This window comes from Cuculus canorus, chromosome 21, assembly GCF_017976375.1.
Source record: "Cuculus canorus isolate bCucCan1 chromosome 21, bCucCan1.pri, whole genome shotgun sequence".
Taxonomy (NCBI): domain Eukaryota; kingdom Metazoa; phylum Chordata; class Aves; order Cuculiformes; family Cuculidae; genus Cuculus; species Cuculus canorus.
Window position 1 is genome coordinate 2970530 of NC_071421.1, and position 14020 is coordinate 2984549.

The window sequence follows — 14020 nt, forward strand, 5'->3', positions numbered from 1 at the left end:
TTTGGTTACCATACATCAAAACATTACCTTACTATATTAAGCAACATGTTTATTTTTGGGTTTCACACTGCCACCCCTTCTAACACCTTAATGCTCTCTTGCGTTTTGTTGCACTCCTAATTATTTTTCCCCTCCTCACCTCTGCGGTTCATTCTTACACTGTTGAAATTTAACCATACGAATAATGAAACAAAGCGAAGCGTGCTGTCTCCAACAGGATGCAGTTTCCTTCTTCTGTTTGCTGACGGAGAACCACCGGCCACAGAGCACGGAGTTCCAGTAAAGGAAGTTGCTGTCTTTACAGCATGTGTAGCGCGTTTCATTGTCACAAGATGCTCTGAACTTGAATGAGAGGCCATGGACCTCAGTATAGGTACATACAGTTTTAGCTTATTCAAGTCCATATCTCTCTTATTAACAAACTTTGTTCATCTAATTGTGTTTCAGTAGAATAGAAATGCACATCTTGGAAAAAATATGCCATTGTCTCTCTTTTTTTCATAAAAAGTTGACAAACTTTGTCAGTTAAGCCCAGAAATGTTTTCTTGTCCCCATGTGTGCCTGTGTTGGTGTTTTCAATTGCTAATTCCTCCCCTTCTTTGTAAAGACGAGGTTGGAAAAGAGATGTGGACAACTCTAGCAGATGCTAGAAGGATTAGGATTTGTGAAGTTATAAGAAGTCAGCTGTCTCTTAATGACCCCATAGGTGCTTGGTGCACCCTATAGGTGCTTCCTATAAGCACTGGCTGTTCTTCAACCAGAAAATATCCATACCAGGATGGTGCCAGACAGTTCAACAAAGCACGATTGAGGGATGAACGTCTATATTGGTTATTGACTTATTTTTTCTCCAGTGTAGTACTTAATTATATATGTATCATGCCACACGTGTCTTTATCCTGGCTGGATGACAGCTGTGTGCTAGTGATAATTTTCTCCAGTATGTGCTTGGCCTCTGGCTGTGGTTAGTCCTTTGGTTTTCGCTGTCGCTGACTCTCCTACTGGCTGGTCTTCCCTGCAGGTGGAGCAGTGTCTGGGAACAGCGTGTGTCTGGGGTAACAGAAATGAAATTTCTCTTCAAACATCAAAAAGCCCCCAAGAATTTGCGTTTGAGTTCCCGTATATTCACCAATTGCAGAATAGGAATGATACCATGTGAATGACGCGTCCAACCAAAAGAGAAGAACAGAGCTCATATTTCAGCTCTTGTTCGGAAGCCGCTTATTGCTGCGAGTTGAGAGCTGGGCTGGGGAAACGGTTCAGGAAAATTATACGTGGCTTTCAGGCCAACTCACACACTGAGTTATTATTGCGTGTGACCGCTATGCGGGAGCGGGTCAGCTCTGCGCTGTGCTACCAAGAAGGGAAAAGCCTGATTTATTTGTAGAGAGCACAATATTTTTACCCAAATTCTACACTGAATGGTGAATCCAATTTTAACCATTGCGAATGGAATGAGATAGAACCAAAGGTTTCCACTTTCTAAAGAATCCCTCTCGGTCAGTCACAAGTTTGACAGTGATGGCTCTTGGAGGAACGCAGCTTGCGTTCATTTTAAATTTGCGGTGGCCTTTGCGGAGTGTCGCTGGTCTCTTCCGAGCAACAGCATCCTCCCCCCAGCCCAAAAACCTGGCTAAAAGGAATGTGCATCTCTCCATAGAGCCATGAAAGTAGCCAAAGGGAGCACGTATTGAGAAAACAAATTCTACCCGGTTAAAAGAGAGGAGCAAAGTGCTTGGCTTGACCAGATAACCAGGATTTCCTCATATGAGAGGAAGATTCTCATCTTAGCTCTGTGTGGTGCAGCGATACAGCATGAAAGTCTCTCCTAAAAAGGGATCCTTGTTCTGGAAGCAACCAGAAACATAATTATTTCTCAGTTTCCCACCCCCTGGAGGCATAGAATTTGATGCTAAGAGCTGTTTCCTTAGTTGATGAGTGGCTTTCTTGTGGCTACAGTTGCTCCTCTGTCCTTCAGAGGGACACACTCGCAGGCGGGCTGGTCGGGGTCACGCTAACAGCACCGCTGCTGCTGCAGCACCACTGGTTGGATCCTGAGCTGATCCCACCGATGGGGGCTGCTTGGGAAGGGGAGGGTGGTTGCGGATGTAGCCACTGGAACGGAAAGGGCTTTTATTTCTTCCAAGTCGGTGCAAAGTGTTAGAATTGTGCAGCGTACCATCTAGAATAACTGAGAGAAGAGGAAAATAAACAACTAAGTGGATGCAGAAGGGTTCAAGTCATCTGGCCCCGGGGTTTTCAGCAGTGTCAAGTGATTTTTGTTTGTAAGAGATTTCCTTTCACCACTGACTCGAGCAGTGAGATCAGTTAAGAACCAGCTGAAACTTCTGCACTAAACCCCGTAGAACCTTCTATTATGTTGGAGAAATTCTCTCCCTCAGACAAGCTGTGACTTCTGAATTTCCCAACCCCCTTAGTAGGGAAAGTGGAATTATTAGTGAGGAGATAGCTAGTTTGCTGGAAGTAAACCAGAAAATACTGGAAATCTTCCTTGCTGCTTTGAAATTGGTGGCGTTTGAGGTTGTTTAGCTGTTGGTGGCCAGGACCCTGCAGATTCGGGGCGCTTGTTTGAATGGCACCTCCAAAGCCACCGGAGCGCTCCCCCCCTAATACAGTCGGAGCTCGCGGCTCTGCACAATCCGCTCGCTCTGAACTGGAGCGTATTCATAAACCACCCCCATTCGTATAACGCAGTGAAGGAACAAGGAATATGAAAACACAGGCTCTGAGATGGCTGTGAAAGATTCTTATTATCCTGCCCCAGATGGCACCAGCTGTACTCCTGGACCAGCACTAAATGACCGCGGCTTGTGCCAAATATGTACTTGAGTGGGTTGTACATGCCCTTTACAAATAGAAGTTGAATGTTAATAGATACCGAACGAAACCCCTTGCCAAACCAAACAGAGCCCCTGGATATATACAGGCCATGCAGGGAAATTATACATTTCAGCGACGCTCGCCGCAGAATGCGTGCGAAGGATTTCAAAGTGTTGGTGGATTTAATGCGGTCGTGGCTAATTCTCCGTATGCTAATGGCCACGCGGAGATGCGGGGAGAGGAGCGACGGAAGGTTAAAAACCCACCGCACTGATATCATGTAAATTCAGGATAGGGTCAGCGTACGGTGTTGTAAACAACATCACATCTCGGAGTACATGGAGTTCTGATCCTTTCAGGTATTCGAGCCTTTGTCTGCTGATATAACGCTTGCCTGTCAGCCCCACGGTCAGAGGCCCAATCTTTTTTTCTTCGGTTGCTGAAAAGGTCCCAGCGCCACATCGGGGCAACATACTGGCTGCCTATTCTCCTTCCCTATGGAACGCAATCACTGGACAACTCTGCTATAATTCACTCCCTGGCCAGCCCTTTGAAAAGGTGGGCTGCCTCGGCGCTGTTAGCCCAGCAAGATAAATCATGTACTCGAAATTAACTTCCATTGAAAGGAAGGGGTGGAAGAAAAGCCGACTGGTCAGGCGGAGCATGCTAAAGAAAAGATGACTAGAGTTGATAAATGTCATTGCGGATAATTTGGAGGCTGTGATTAAGATCTTATCTAGGTAGGAAGTAAATAGAAAAGACTTAATAAAAGTCCTACCCGGGGATCCGTCCTTATGAACTTGGGAAGTTTTAATTTTTTTTTTTTTTTTTTTAAAGTGAATATTGAGGAGAGCTCCAGAAAGGTCTTCATTAAAGGGAAAGTTGTTTTCAGGGTGCTCCCTAAAGAGATTTAAAAAGCGCCTGGGTGAAACTGTACGTCTTCCTCCCCCCCCACACCACTCCTTTTTCTCTTCCAGAGGAAAAAGAAAGCATCTTTGTCTGAACATTCCTTTAAAAAGTTAAAGGATAAACAAGTGGGGGGGGAGAACCGACGAGGATTTCTGGGTAACAATCATCTGTTTTTTCTCTTTCCTTTTTCTTTCTTTAATGAATGGGCTTCACTGCCATAAAATTCCCTACAAATAAAATGTAACCTTATCCCCAGTATGTGCAAGGGAGAGAACGCAGAGGCCTGTTTGTCCATAAATTCACATACTGTTCGCTCAGAAAGCATAAACCGCCTTCTATTTTTATTGTACTGGCTAGAATTTGCTTTTATTATATTATTAGCAGTAGTTTGCTTATTTTTTTTTTTTCCTATTCAACCAATTACTCCGGCAACCTGCAAGCAATGAGCAGAGAGCGGTAGTAAACTCGGTTAACATCTGGGAGGCTGAGTGACGGGGATCCCGAGGCGGGTGTGAATCCCCTGGCGCTGGGGGGGAGCCCTCCCTCCCTCCCTGTCCTTGGCTGCAGCGCTGCGTGCGCCGCCTTGGCAGCGCGGAGGGAGCTGTGTCCCGCGCAGCTGTACAGCTGAGCTCTGGCCACCGGCTCCTCGTAGCTAATGAGAACGGTTAAAATTTTATTGAGGAGCGTAGCCTGTGATCTATAACCTACCTAATCCGCATCTCCAAAGGTTATTGAACTGCTAGAGGTTTCCAGACCCCTTGAAATGCCACCTCCTAAATTACACAGGCTTCTTATTTACTTCTTCTGTATCTTTTTACTGCTTTCTCCAATGTATAAAACATATTTTGATATGGAAAGCGGGTAATGAAAGTGGGAAAGAACAGATTGGGGCACGTAGAAAGGAGATGCGGAGGGTTGGGAGCACTGTGGGGTTACCTAACCTCGAGCAAATCGAATTTTTCCATCTGGGAGATGGAAAAAGATACTGGCGTGTCTCTGATCCCTTTGTATCCCAAAGCTGTTCCTTCCTGCTGTTCCAAAACCAAACGGGGAAAGGCAAGAAGAGCGAGTAGCTAGAAGTGGCGTGTCTTTCCACAAGGCTCTGATAGTGAGTAAATTATTATACAGCAGCGAAGGACAAAAGTAGAACCTGTACTCAGAGTGCTGTTATTGTGCCCTCGGAGCAGCAGCTGCGTTGAGGGGAAGCTTTGGGGTGGTGGGGATGCTTCTGCAGAACATAAGGCCTTTTCAGGGCTCCGTTGAAGCCGGTTTTTGGTGCGGATATGTTTTTCTGTGTGTGCAGAGGTCAGCGGGATCCATGTGGTGCTTCAGATGCTGAGATAGAATGGCCAACCTGCCCGGCTGCCGGTGTGGGATGGGGAGGGCCCTGTCCCATCCCGTCCCACAGGAGGCACAGGAAAGCCCTTTGAACCTTGGGAAAGGAAAAGGATAACCGAGATGGCCAGGCTTTTACGAGGGTTGTGTCAGCTTTACTATAGATGCTGGCTGGAAGGTGCCCTAACTGTGGTTTCAACTCTGAGATGTCTGCAGCTTTCTTTGTAATTAAACACTTACTTAAGTGTGTGACGGCGTTGTTGCTCGCGTAGCCCGGGGGAGAGTTGTCTTGCTTGCATTTATTTCAAGATTCCGCAATAACAAAACTTGTCAAGGCCCAATGGAAACTGTGAATTTAAAAAGTGCGCGTTCATCTTGGCAAAAGCACTGATTTTGGTGGAGCGAGAGCTGAAAAATTCTTTTCTTCCCGTTGGTAAATTCCTCGTGCGCTGATGCAGGTTTCTGTATGTGTATTCACTATTTACAAGTATGAGCCAAAGCTGAGAGTTTAGTGCTCTATGAAAAGGCATGTCGGCCTCGGGGAACTGCTTAGGTGCTGCTTGCCATCGGAGTGTCGTTGGTCCCTTCAGCCACAAGAGACTCTGCTGCTCCAGGATGGCCCGGCTGTATTAAAATAAATCATCACAAAATGGCTATGAGTGGTGGCTCTCAGATGATAAACAGATGCCGTTCTTGGGGCGCTCTTCGTGCCTGTGAGTGTAGAAATGCCAGTGGTCATAATAACACAAGTTTCTGCGCAGGCTGCCTCCCATTTCCACAGCTCTAGTAAATGGGAAGGTAGGTGGAAAGGATTAAATGGGACTTTAATCACATTTTGGAGAGATATTTGTGAACAGTGTTGTGAGATGCAAACGTCTCTTAAATATAGAGCGTAAAAGAGCAAACTGCAAGTCTGTAATACCACAAAGACACAATGCGCTTCTGAGTTTTGTGTCTGTGGATGCTTTCTGCGAGCTGTCTGCTCCGCTTTCTGTAAGTGCTGATAGCGCAGGTGTCCCCTCTCTTCCTTTAAAGACACTTTGAAGGGAGGTGCTGAGCTGCCTGGTTTTCTCCGTGTTCTTATTGAATCCGAACCTCCCACTCTTCCGCTGGCCTTTTTTTTTTTTGTGTATGTTTGCTGCAGAAAATTAACTGTTCTTAAGAAACATTTCCACCGAAATCTGGTTTCAAATACAAACCCCATCCTTGTTCAGAACATACTTGGAGACGAATTCGTGAACGCTTTCCAAGCTATCGACATCATTGTTTCCCAGTGATCTCATCAACATGTCCAAATCTCCCTTGTTAATGACTCTGAGAAAACTGTGGACCCAATAAACTCCGTGTCAGGTAAAGAATACAGTGAGGATTGGAAAGTGACAGATAAAGCAAATATCCTGCTCCTAAACAAACACAGCAGGCCGGGAGAAGATGACAAATGATGGGATTGTGTCAGCTTGAAAACAGATTGGACTAATGGCATGCTGGACTTTGCACTCCAGGGGATCAATACTCTATCAGGCAAGAGAGCTCGAGACCTTGTGAATAGCCTCTGTGCGGACAGAAGAAAGATATTTGCTGATAGCGTGGGGGTTTGTGGCTCGCACAGCACCGTCTCCAGCGCACGGGCAAACCTGTCAGGGGGGTTCTGGGCAGTGGGATTTCTCCAGGCGGAGGGGAAGCTGTTCTCTGGCGAGAGCTTTCTTTGGTGTGGAAACAGAGATGTGCAAAGTCTGTGTCTTTGAAGTTCTGGCGCTGCCGGCCTTTGGGCTCATTTTGCTGCTTTCTTTCAAGCTTTCTCTTTTTATTTTATTATTTTCTTGGGTGTGGAACTGAGTATTTAGGAAGAGAAAAAAAAGTCTTTTTTCTTTTTGGACTTTAAGGAAGGCTGTGCACATAACCCCCCGTATTTTTTCCTGTCTTTGTCTACTTGTGTTCCTCAGGCCTCCAGTTGGTCTAAACGGGGTTCACTCTGTGTGGGACTCAGAAAAACTGTTGGGATGTGGGTTTTGTGTGCTATTTAGCTGCATGATGCTGAAATATCCCTTTCAATACAAATATGCATTTACATACATATGGACTTGGGGGGGGGGAAAGAGCTGGCAGTGGTTTGGGGCAGATGGTGTCTGTGTGTTTGACCTCCAGGCTGGTGGTTTAAGGCCAGGCTGCAGGCAGGTGGGCTGTCCCAGTGCCGGCCATCGGGAACCCTCCGGTTCCCCAAGCACATCATCTCGTCCAGCAGGATTTCCTCGTTATCCTGGCACGGTCTGACTTTCACCCAAACATTTCCACTAGCGGGAGCCACCGGAGTTGCGAGGCTAAAGACTTGTTTGCCATAGCCACGCTCTTTTCGGCTGCTGGTGCCACTGAGAACGTTAAAGTTGTGTTAAGGATGGTGTGGGTTTTCTCTTTGTCACCCGTGAGCAGCAGCGGGCAGGGGACCTGATCTGTGGGCTCTCTAGAAGGGAATGGTCCTCACAAATGGAGAGGAGAGTTTCCAGGGGATGGAGTGAAGCAGAAGAGAACCCTTCAGGCACCTTGATAGGTCCTGCGGGCCTGGAAAAAGGCTGATATGGTCTCCTCTTGCCTTCCCCCTCTAATGTGGGGGAAAAGGTTAGTTAAGGGCTCTTGTTTTAGTGGAGGGAAAGGAGTAAGAGTATAGAATCATAGAATAGTTTGGGTTGGAAGAGACCTTCAAGATCATCCAGTTCCACCCCTCCTGCCATGGGCAGGGACACCTCCCACCAGCCCAGGCTGCCCAAGGCCCATCCAACCTGGCCTGGAACCCCTCCAGGGATGGGGCAGCCACAGCTTCCCTGGGCAACCTGGGCCAGGGCCTCACCGCCCTCATTGTGAAGAAATTCCTCCTTATGTCCAGTCTAAATCTGCCCCTCTCCAGTTTATCCCCATTCCTCCTTGTCCTATCCCCACAAGTGTTTGTGAACAGCCCCTCTCCAGCTTTCCTGTAGCCCCCAAATGTGTGTGTTTATCTGCAACGCTGAAATGTCTCTGTAATAGAAAGAAGGGAAGAGCCTGGAAAACACCTTGAAGTGAGGAACGTGGAAGCCCCCCTCTGCCTCCGAGCAGGCTGTGCGCCTCTACAGCTCTTCTCAGAGCAGGCAGGAAAGCTCAGTCTCCCTCTGCGAGGAGCAGGTGGCACCTGGATGTCTCTCTAGCTGCTGCTCTAAAGCTCCGGGCGCAACTCTGCCCATCCCCACCGGCAGTGGGTGCGTGTTGTGTTAGGGGCCGCGTTAGTTGTTTTGTGTCGTTCTTCAGTAAGGCTCAAGACTCCTCCCCACCGCTGAGCAAGTCCAGAGTCCCGCTGCGATTGCCACCCCAGGCTGCACCCTGCCTTTCCTTCCTTTTCCAGGGGCTGCGAGACAGCCCCTTCCCCTGCAGCTGATAAGGAGCGTGCGGGTCCAGGGGCCCTTCGGCCGGGAGCCGGAGCGCAGTGGCTGCCACATGGCAGAGGCACTTCGGCCTCCCTCGGGCGATTTTATACCATAGATCGCACCAGCAGCGAGAAGACCTAATCCAAAAGCTTTCCCGATTGGCCTCTCTTGCGTTTGAGTGTTCAGGCTCTGTCGTGTCCCTCTGCTTTTCGCTATCAAAAGCCTCCAGCAGCTTTGGGGAGAGCTTTGGTCTGGGCTGGATGGGGAAGGAGGCTCCGAGCTGCACTCCGGTCCCGGCTACAGTCCGAGATCTTCCTCTAAAACACACCCGGTTTGCTACGTTTGAGTAGGTCTTACTAAAAATACGCATTCCTACAATTTTGAGAGTTTTCCCCTTCCTGGCATGCCTGAAAGGGTTAACTATTTTCTGATAAGTTGTGCTTTTTTTAATGGCTATTAGTTGTTTACCTGAGCTAATGAGATTAAGGACGTATTGAATATGGAAAAAAAAAGTCCCTTGGACAGCCGAACACATGCTTTTAGATTTATATGCTAATCATTATGGGCATGAAATTAATGCTAAGGAGACGGGAACGCTTTTGCTTGATCAAGAAAACAGAAAGAACGAACAAACTTGAGTTTACCCTTACAGATCCCATCCTGAAGAGCCTGTGGAAGGGCCCTCCGGAATGGGATCGCTGGGACGGCTCTGGTGAGCCAGGAGCGGTCTCGAAATGTGTATTTTTAACTTTGAAAGGTCTGGTTCAGAACCCAGGAGATCCCTATATTGCTTGTGCTTTTCCAAGGTGTTTATTCAGCTTTAAATCTCTTCAGAAAGAGAAGGAAAGAGAGCCTCCTGTGTGCCTATCAGTTTCTCTGTTGGTATTTCTTGCTGCCCATTTGATATTTTAGATAAATAGGCGTTATCTCATCTGAAGGAGCTCTTTGGAAAGCAACAAGTATTTTTTATTAGAGTCTAACAAGCTGCTATTATAGAAATCGCATCTCTAACTACGGGATGGAAAGGCGGGCTTGGCGTCAAGGCCATTTGAGAAAAAAACCAAATTAAATTCCAAGCAAAATATATAGAAATAAATCTTGGTGGAGTTTCGCCATGAACAACGTGAACATATTTAATGGTGTAGTATTTAATTACAATTAAGTGCTCTCAGTTAGTGTGGAGGTACGAGAATGCGCGGGAGCTACAATAGCATATATGGACACGTTGTAAAATAAACCAATCAAAAAATAAACGCATTTTGGCCTCTGAAAGGCTGTGCATATTGCCCCTAATTTCCTTGGCTCGTAAACGCTGCCACAATGCAAATCAAGAGTTGAGGAAACTGATGATGCTTAATGGAAACGTGGTACTACCGGGCTTGTGCAGAGAAAACGCTCTGCAGGATGCGCCATGCACGTACATCCCTCATAAACGGGATTAAAATCATCAGAATGGGCTGAACACCAGCTTTCACATCCACTTGCTGCAATTCCTGCACCTCCAAGTAGCTCCCACAGCTCGTACGATTCCTGAGGCAAACTTGGAGCGTTGGGAAGGCCAAGGTTCTCCTCCTCGCTGCCCCGCTGTCCCACCCTGCCCACCCGTCTGGGCTGCGGGGCCATTGCTTTCACTCCAATAACGCATCCCAAGGGCAATAAACAAGCTGAAAGGGAATTGCTAAGGCATAAGAGCCATTATGAAGGTGGAATTTGCTGCTAAAATTATTTCTGACTGACATCCTTTCCCCCCTTTCCAAGACCACTGGAGAAGAGGGAAGGCTCGGATACCTTGTTCATATCGCAGGGAGGTTGGAGAAGAGAGTTGCCCTTTAAGGATCTCTGCTCCATGGGAGCCGACCTGGCTGAAAATCAGATTCTGGGGGGGGGCGTTCGGGGAAGGGGGGCTGGCAGAGGGAAGTTTAGTCTCAGTATTGTCTGGCTGGCTTCGTTACTGACATGATCTCACTGCTGCTGCTTGTCAGACAGTACTAAAATAATAGAAATGATATGCTGAGAATGAGAAAGTGAAGGCATTTTGCGTGTATCTCAAACGTAGCCTCCGTTTTTCTGAGTTTTCTTGCACACCGGCACTTTAAACCAACTAACGAGCAGGAAAAAAAAACCCTTGCTTATTAGCTTTTCTCTTTTTTTTCCCCTCTAATTTATGCATAACGTGTGCTCTGAGAAGCTAGAGGAAAAAGGAGTGTTTTGCATTTATTTTGGCTTGTCTCCCCTTGTAACACGGTTGCTTGGGCCAGAGAAATTGCACATCGTAGGGGTGGTGGGGTGGGGGCAAGCGTGGAGAAGCCCCAGAAATGCTTACGCCTCTTTTCTGCCCAGCTTTAATAATAAACGCGCTGCTTCACCGAGGCGTTATTTGGAATCAGGTGATGTATATAATAAATTAAAGCTAATTCCCCGCTCAACTATCTCAAAGGAATCTACTAATTTCATGTGCTTTAAGAAAAGCAGAAAGCTTGAAGGTGTGTGTGGCTGGAGCTGGTGGGCGAAGGCTTCCTCACCTGTGCATCGCCGGGGGAAGAATGCGTGCCCATGGGTGTATTGTGGGAAATAAGGACGTTTTGTATTTTTAGGAGCTTTTTTTGCCTAAAATAGGAACTCTGCGGAGAGCCTAGATGCGCGTTATGAGCTCTCTGCGGCGTGTCATGCTACGGCAGCGAGTTACCTTACCAGCCAGCTGCGCATGAGGGGAAGTACGCGTGTTGTAGTTGACAAGTAAGAATGCATTGAAGCTGCCACAGTCATTTGTCTTTATTGCGGCCCTAATTTGAATGAAAGTAAATGCTAATAGAGGACGCGGGATAGAAAACTCTTGCACAAATATCTTGCAGAGTAAGGGGGAAAAAAAAAACCTTGTAGTGCGATTTAATAGCCTGGTTTATCTTTGCTCCTGGCAAAGTTTGCTAGCGTGGCGATGTTGGTTCCTGCTGCAGTTTTTATCAAGGCATAATGGTTCCTATTCCCCTGCCCCCCCCAAACTTCCCCGGTGAATTCATCTAGAAACGTATCGATTCCATGCTGCGCCGGAGCGGGACAGGGTCCTGCGCTGCGGAGAGCTCTCGCTGTTTCTCTTTTATGAACAGTCACAGGCTGCGTCTGTCAGCGGCGCTTGTCCTGTGCTACATCTTCCTTGTGATTCACAATACGAGCGGCTCATCGGGGCGAGATAGACGTGTTAAATAAAGTGCCATCAGGCCTGCTCGCTCGCACAGTGGTCGCCCATTGTGCTGCCGTACGGGTGAGCTGGGGATGGGTTTGTCCCTTTGGAATCCTTTTTAATTATCTTCAACGTGATTCCAGCTTGAAATGATATTTCAATTGAAAAGAACTCTGGGGACAATTGCTTTCTTCCGTGTCTTTGTAAATATTCATGTGCTGATTTGTTCAGACGGGGAGCGGGGGTAGGAAGCCGGGGACAGGGAGAAGTGGGAAGAATCTGATGATTGAGAGTGTAAACACTAAAGCCTTGGAAGGAGTAGAACTAGAACTGAAAATCACCTACTTTCAAAGATATGGTTTAGGGTTTGTTTTTTTTTTTCTTTTTGCTATTTTTAATGCAACGTAAAGCGAAGTGCAACTATTCTTTGATGGAACTCAACAAGTGCCAGGGCTGTCAAGATCTGTTGTGCTGGTGGGGAAGGCAGCCGCGTGGTAGAAACTGTCTTGTGAACCAAAATCAACTGCTCCATTTCCCCCTCTTCTTCCCTTATCCCCCCCTTTTCTCTTCCAATCTTCCAATGAAGATCCTAGTATTTTACACTATGTTGAAGAACCTGATACCTGCCTTCCTAAGGTCTTGGAAGTTGGTTTGGGATCTAGTTTTGGTGACCAAATACAGATAGCTGCAGGTTTTGCCTCTCGCATTCTGCCTGACCCTTTTTCTTCTCCTTCCCAGTTTACCCATTTCCTGCATGAAACTGGGTGGTCCTTGTCAAGTACAGCCTATGGTTGTGCCGTGGGCACGCGGAGCTGTGGGCTTCCCTCCAGCCGATGCTGCTGATGATACTAAATCCCTTGTGACTGCAACTTGGCAAGTTTGTGCTAGGTAGTATCTGAAGAGCAAGGCATTAATTTGAGTTCAGATCTCTAGAGAAAGATCCTTTGTGCAACCAACTCGCTCCCAGCCCTCTAAGAGCAATGTTAAGGCTTTTAATAGCATGCTTTCGGGGTCCCATAGGAGGCTGGGGAGAATAGAAACGCTTTTAACAGTCAGGGTCTGGTTTAAAAAATACTCCACAACAAACCCTCGATAATTAAAAAGATGGATACAGTCTGTTTTAGACCTCTTGTTTGTTCAGTATTATTTAATTCCACAAATATTATGTTTCTTTTCTCCATCATCAACACCCCTCCCTTGGGATGCGAGTTACCACCAATTTCATTCTTCTGAAGCCTCATTAATGTCACCAGTTGTTCACTTTGACTTATGGGCTTAAATTACCAGAGACTGGAACAAGTGTAAATATAGTTGGGCTGCCCTTGAAAAACCCATCCACGCTTAAAACTTCTGCAGTAAACAAGAGCTGAGAAAGCCAGGAGGCTGCAGATGGGTTTGGGGTATTTAGATAACTCCCTGACAGCAGACAGGACCTAAACCAAACAGTGTAACGAGACCAGATGTGATAACATCGCAGGAGCAGAAGATGTGCGGATGCAGGAGAAATATAATGCCAAATACCTAAGCAAAAGCAAAGCAGACGGGTAATTGATGACTGCTCATTCCTCGGTTGTGTTTGCAGCCCAGGGAATGTCGCTGCTGACAAGGAACACAGGTGCCTGCGCTTAATTACACAAAGTGGCAAAGTTAGGGGGGTAGCTGGGATGGAAGGTTGGGATTAATGACAGTAAACATCATGGCTTTAAATGGGAATGGTGAGGGATGTAAGGTACCCCTCGTTGCTGGAGTCGTCTCCCCAAGCAGGGAAAGCCTCGTTAGAGCCCACCCCGAGGCGAGGGGGCAGCACCGCTGCCTTCCCACGGGGGTTTATATTGGGAATATTTCCCTGCATGCTGGGGAGAGGCACAAACCGGCACAGGGCTTGCTGCCATTCTTTGCTCGCTCCTTAGCTGTAGTGGGTATAAAAGGACCCGTGTAGTCGGCTTTTATGTTCTATGCTTTTTAAAGCTTCAACCTGTAAAATAGACTGTGATGCCTAATGAAACACGTGGAAGTTGTGGGGTGCTCCAGACGGCAGCGTCGGATGAGCCTCGAATAGGAGGAGGGGGGAAAAAAATGGGTCACACCTCGAAACCGTCAATCTTAGTAGAAATATTTCCTGAACCTCACAGTTTTACAAGAGGGTTTATAGTGTTGGCACCATAGTGGGATGATGATTTAGTAAGAAAAAACTGTTTGACTCACGTGCTTGTGGCATAATGAACAGCCACAAGAGTTAAATCATTTTTGCGTGCAGACATTAAGCTCTTAGCACGATAGTTAAGTGTTAGAAGTTTCATACTTGCTATTTCTCCTCTGCAGAAGAGCTCTTTGGTATTTAGATTAGCAACGGGATATAATAAAC

The 14020-nt window shown here is 46.9% G+C and overlaps 1 protein-coding gene across 3 annotated transcripts in view; it reads left to right on the plus strand.

Moving 5' to 3' along the window:
* Positions 1-14020, plus strand: part of PRDM16 (PR/SET domain 16) — a 313098-nt gene that overhangs the window by 47780 nt on the left and 251298 nt on the right. The gene's annotated exons all lie outside the window — the stretch shown is intronic.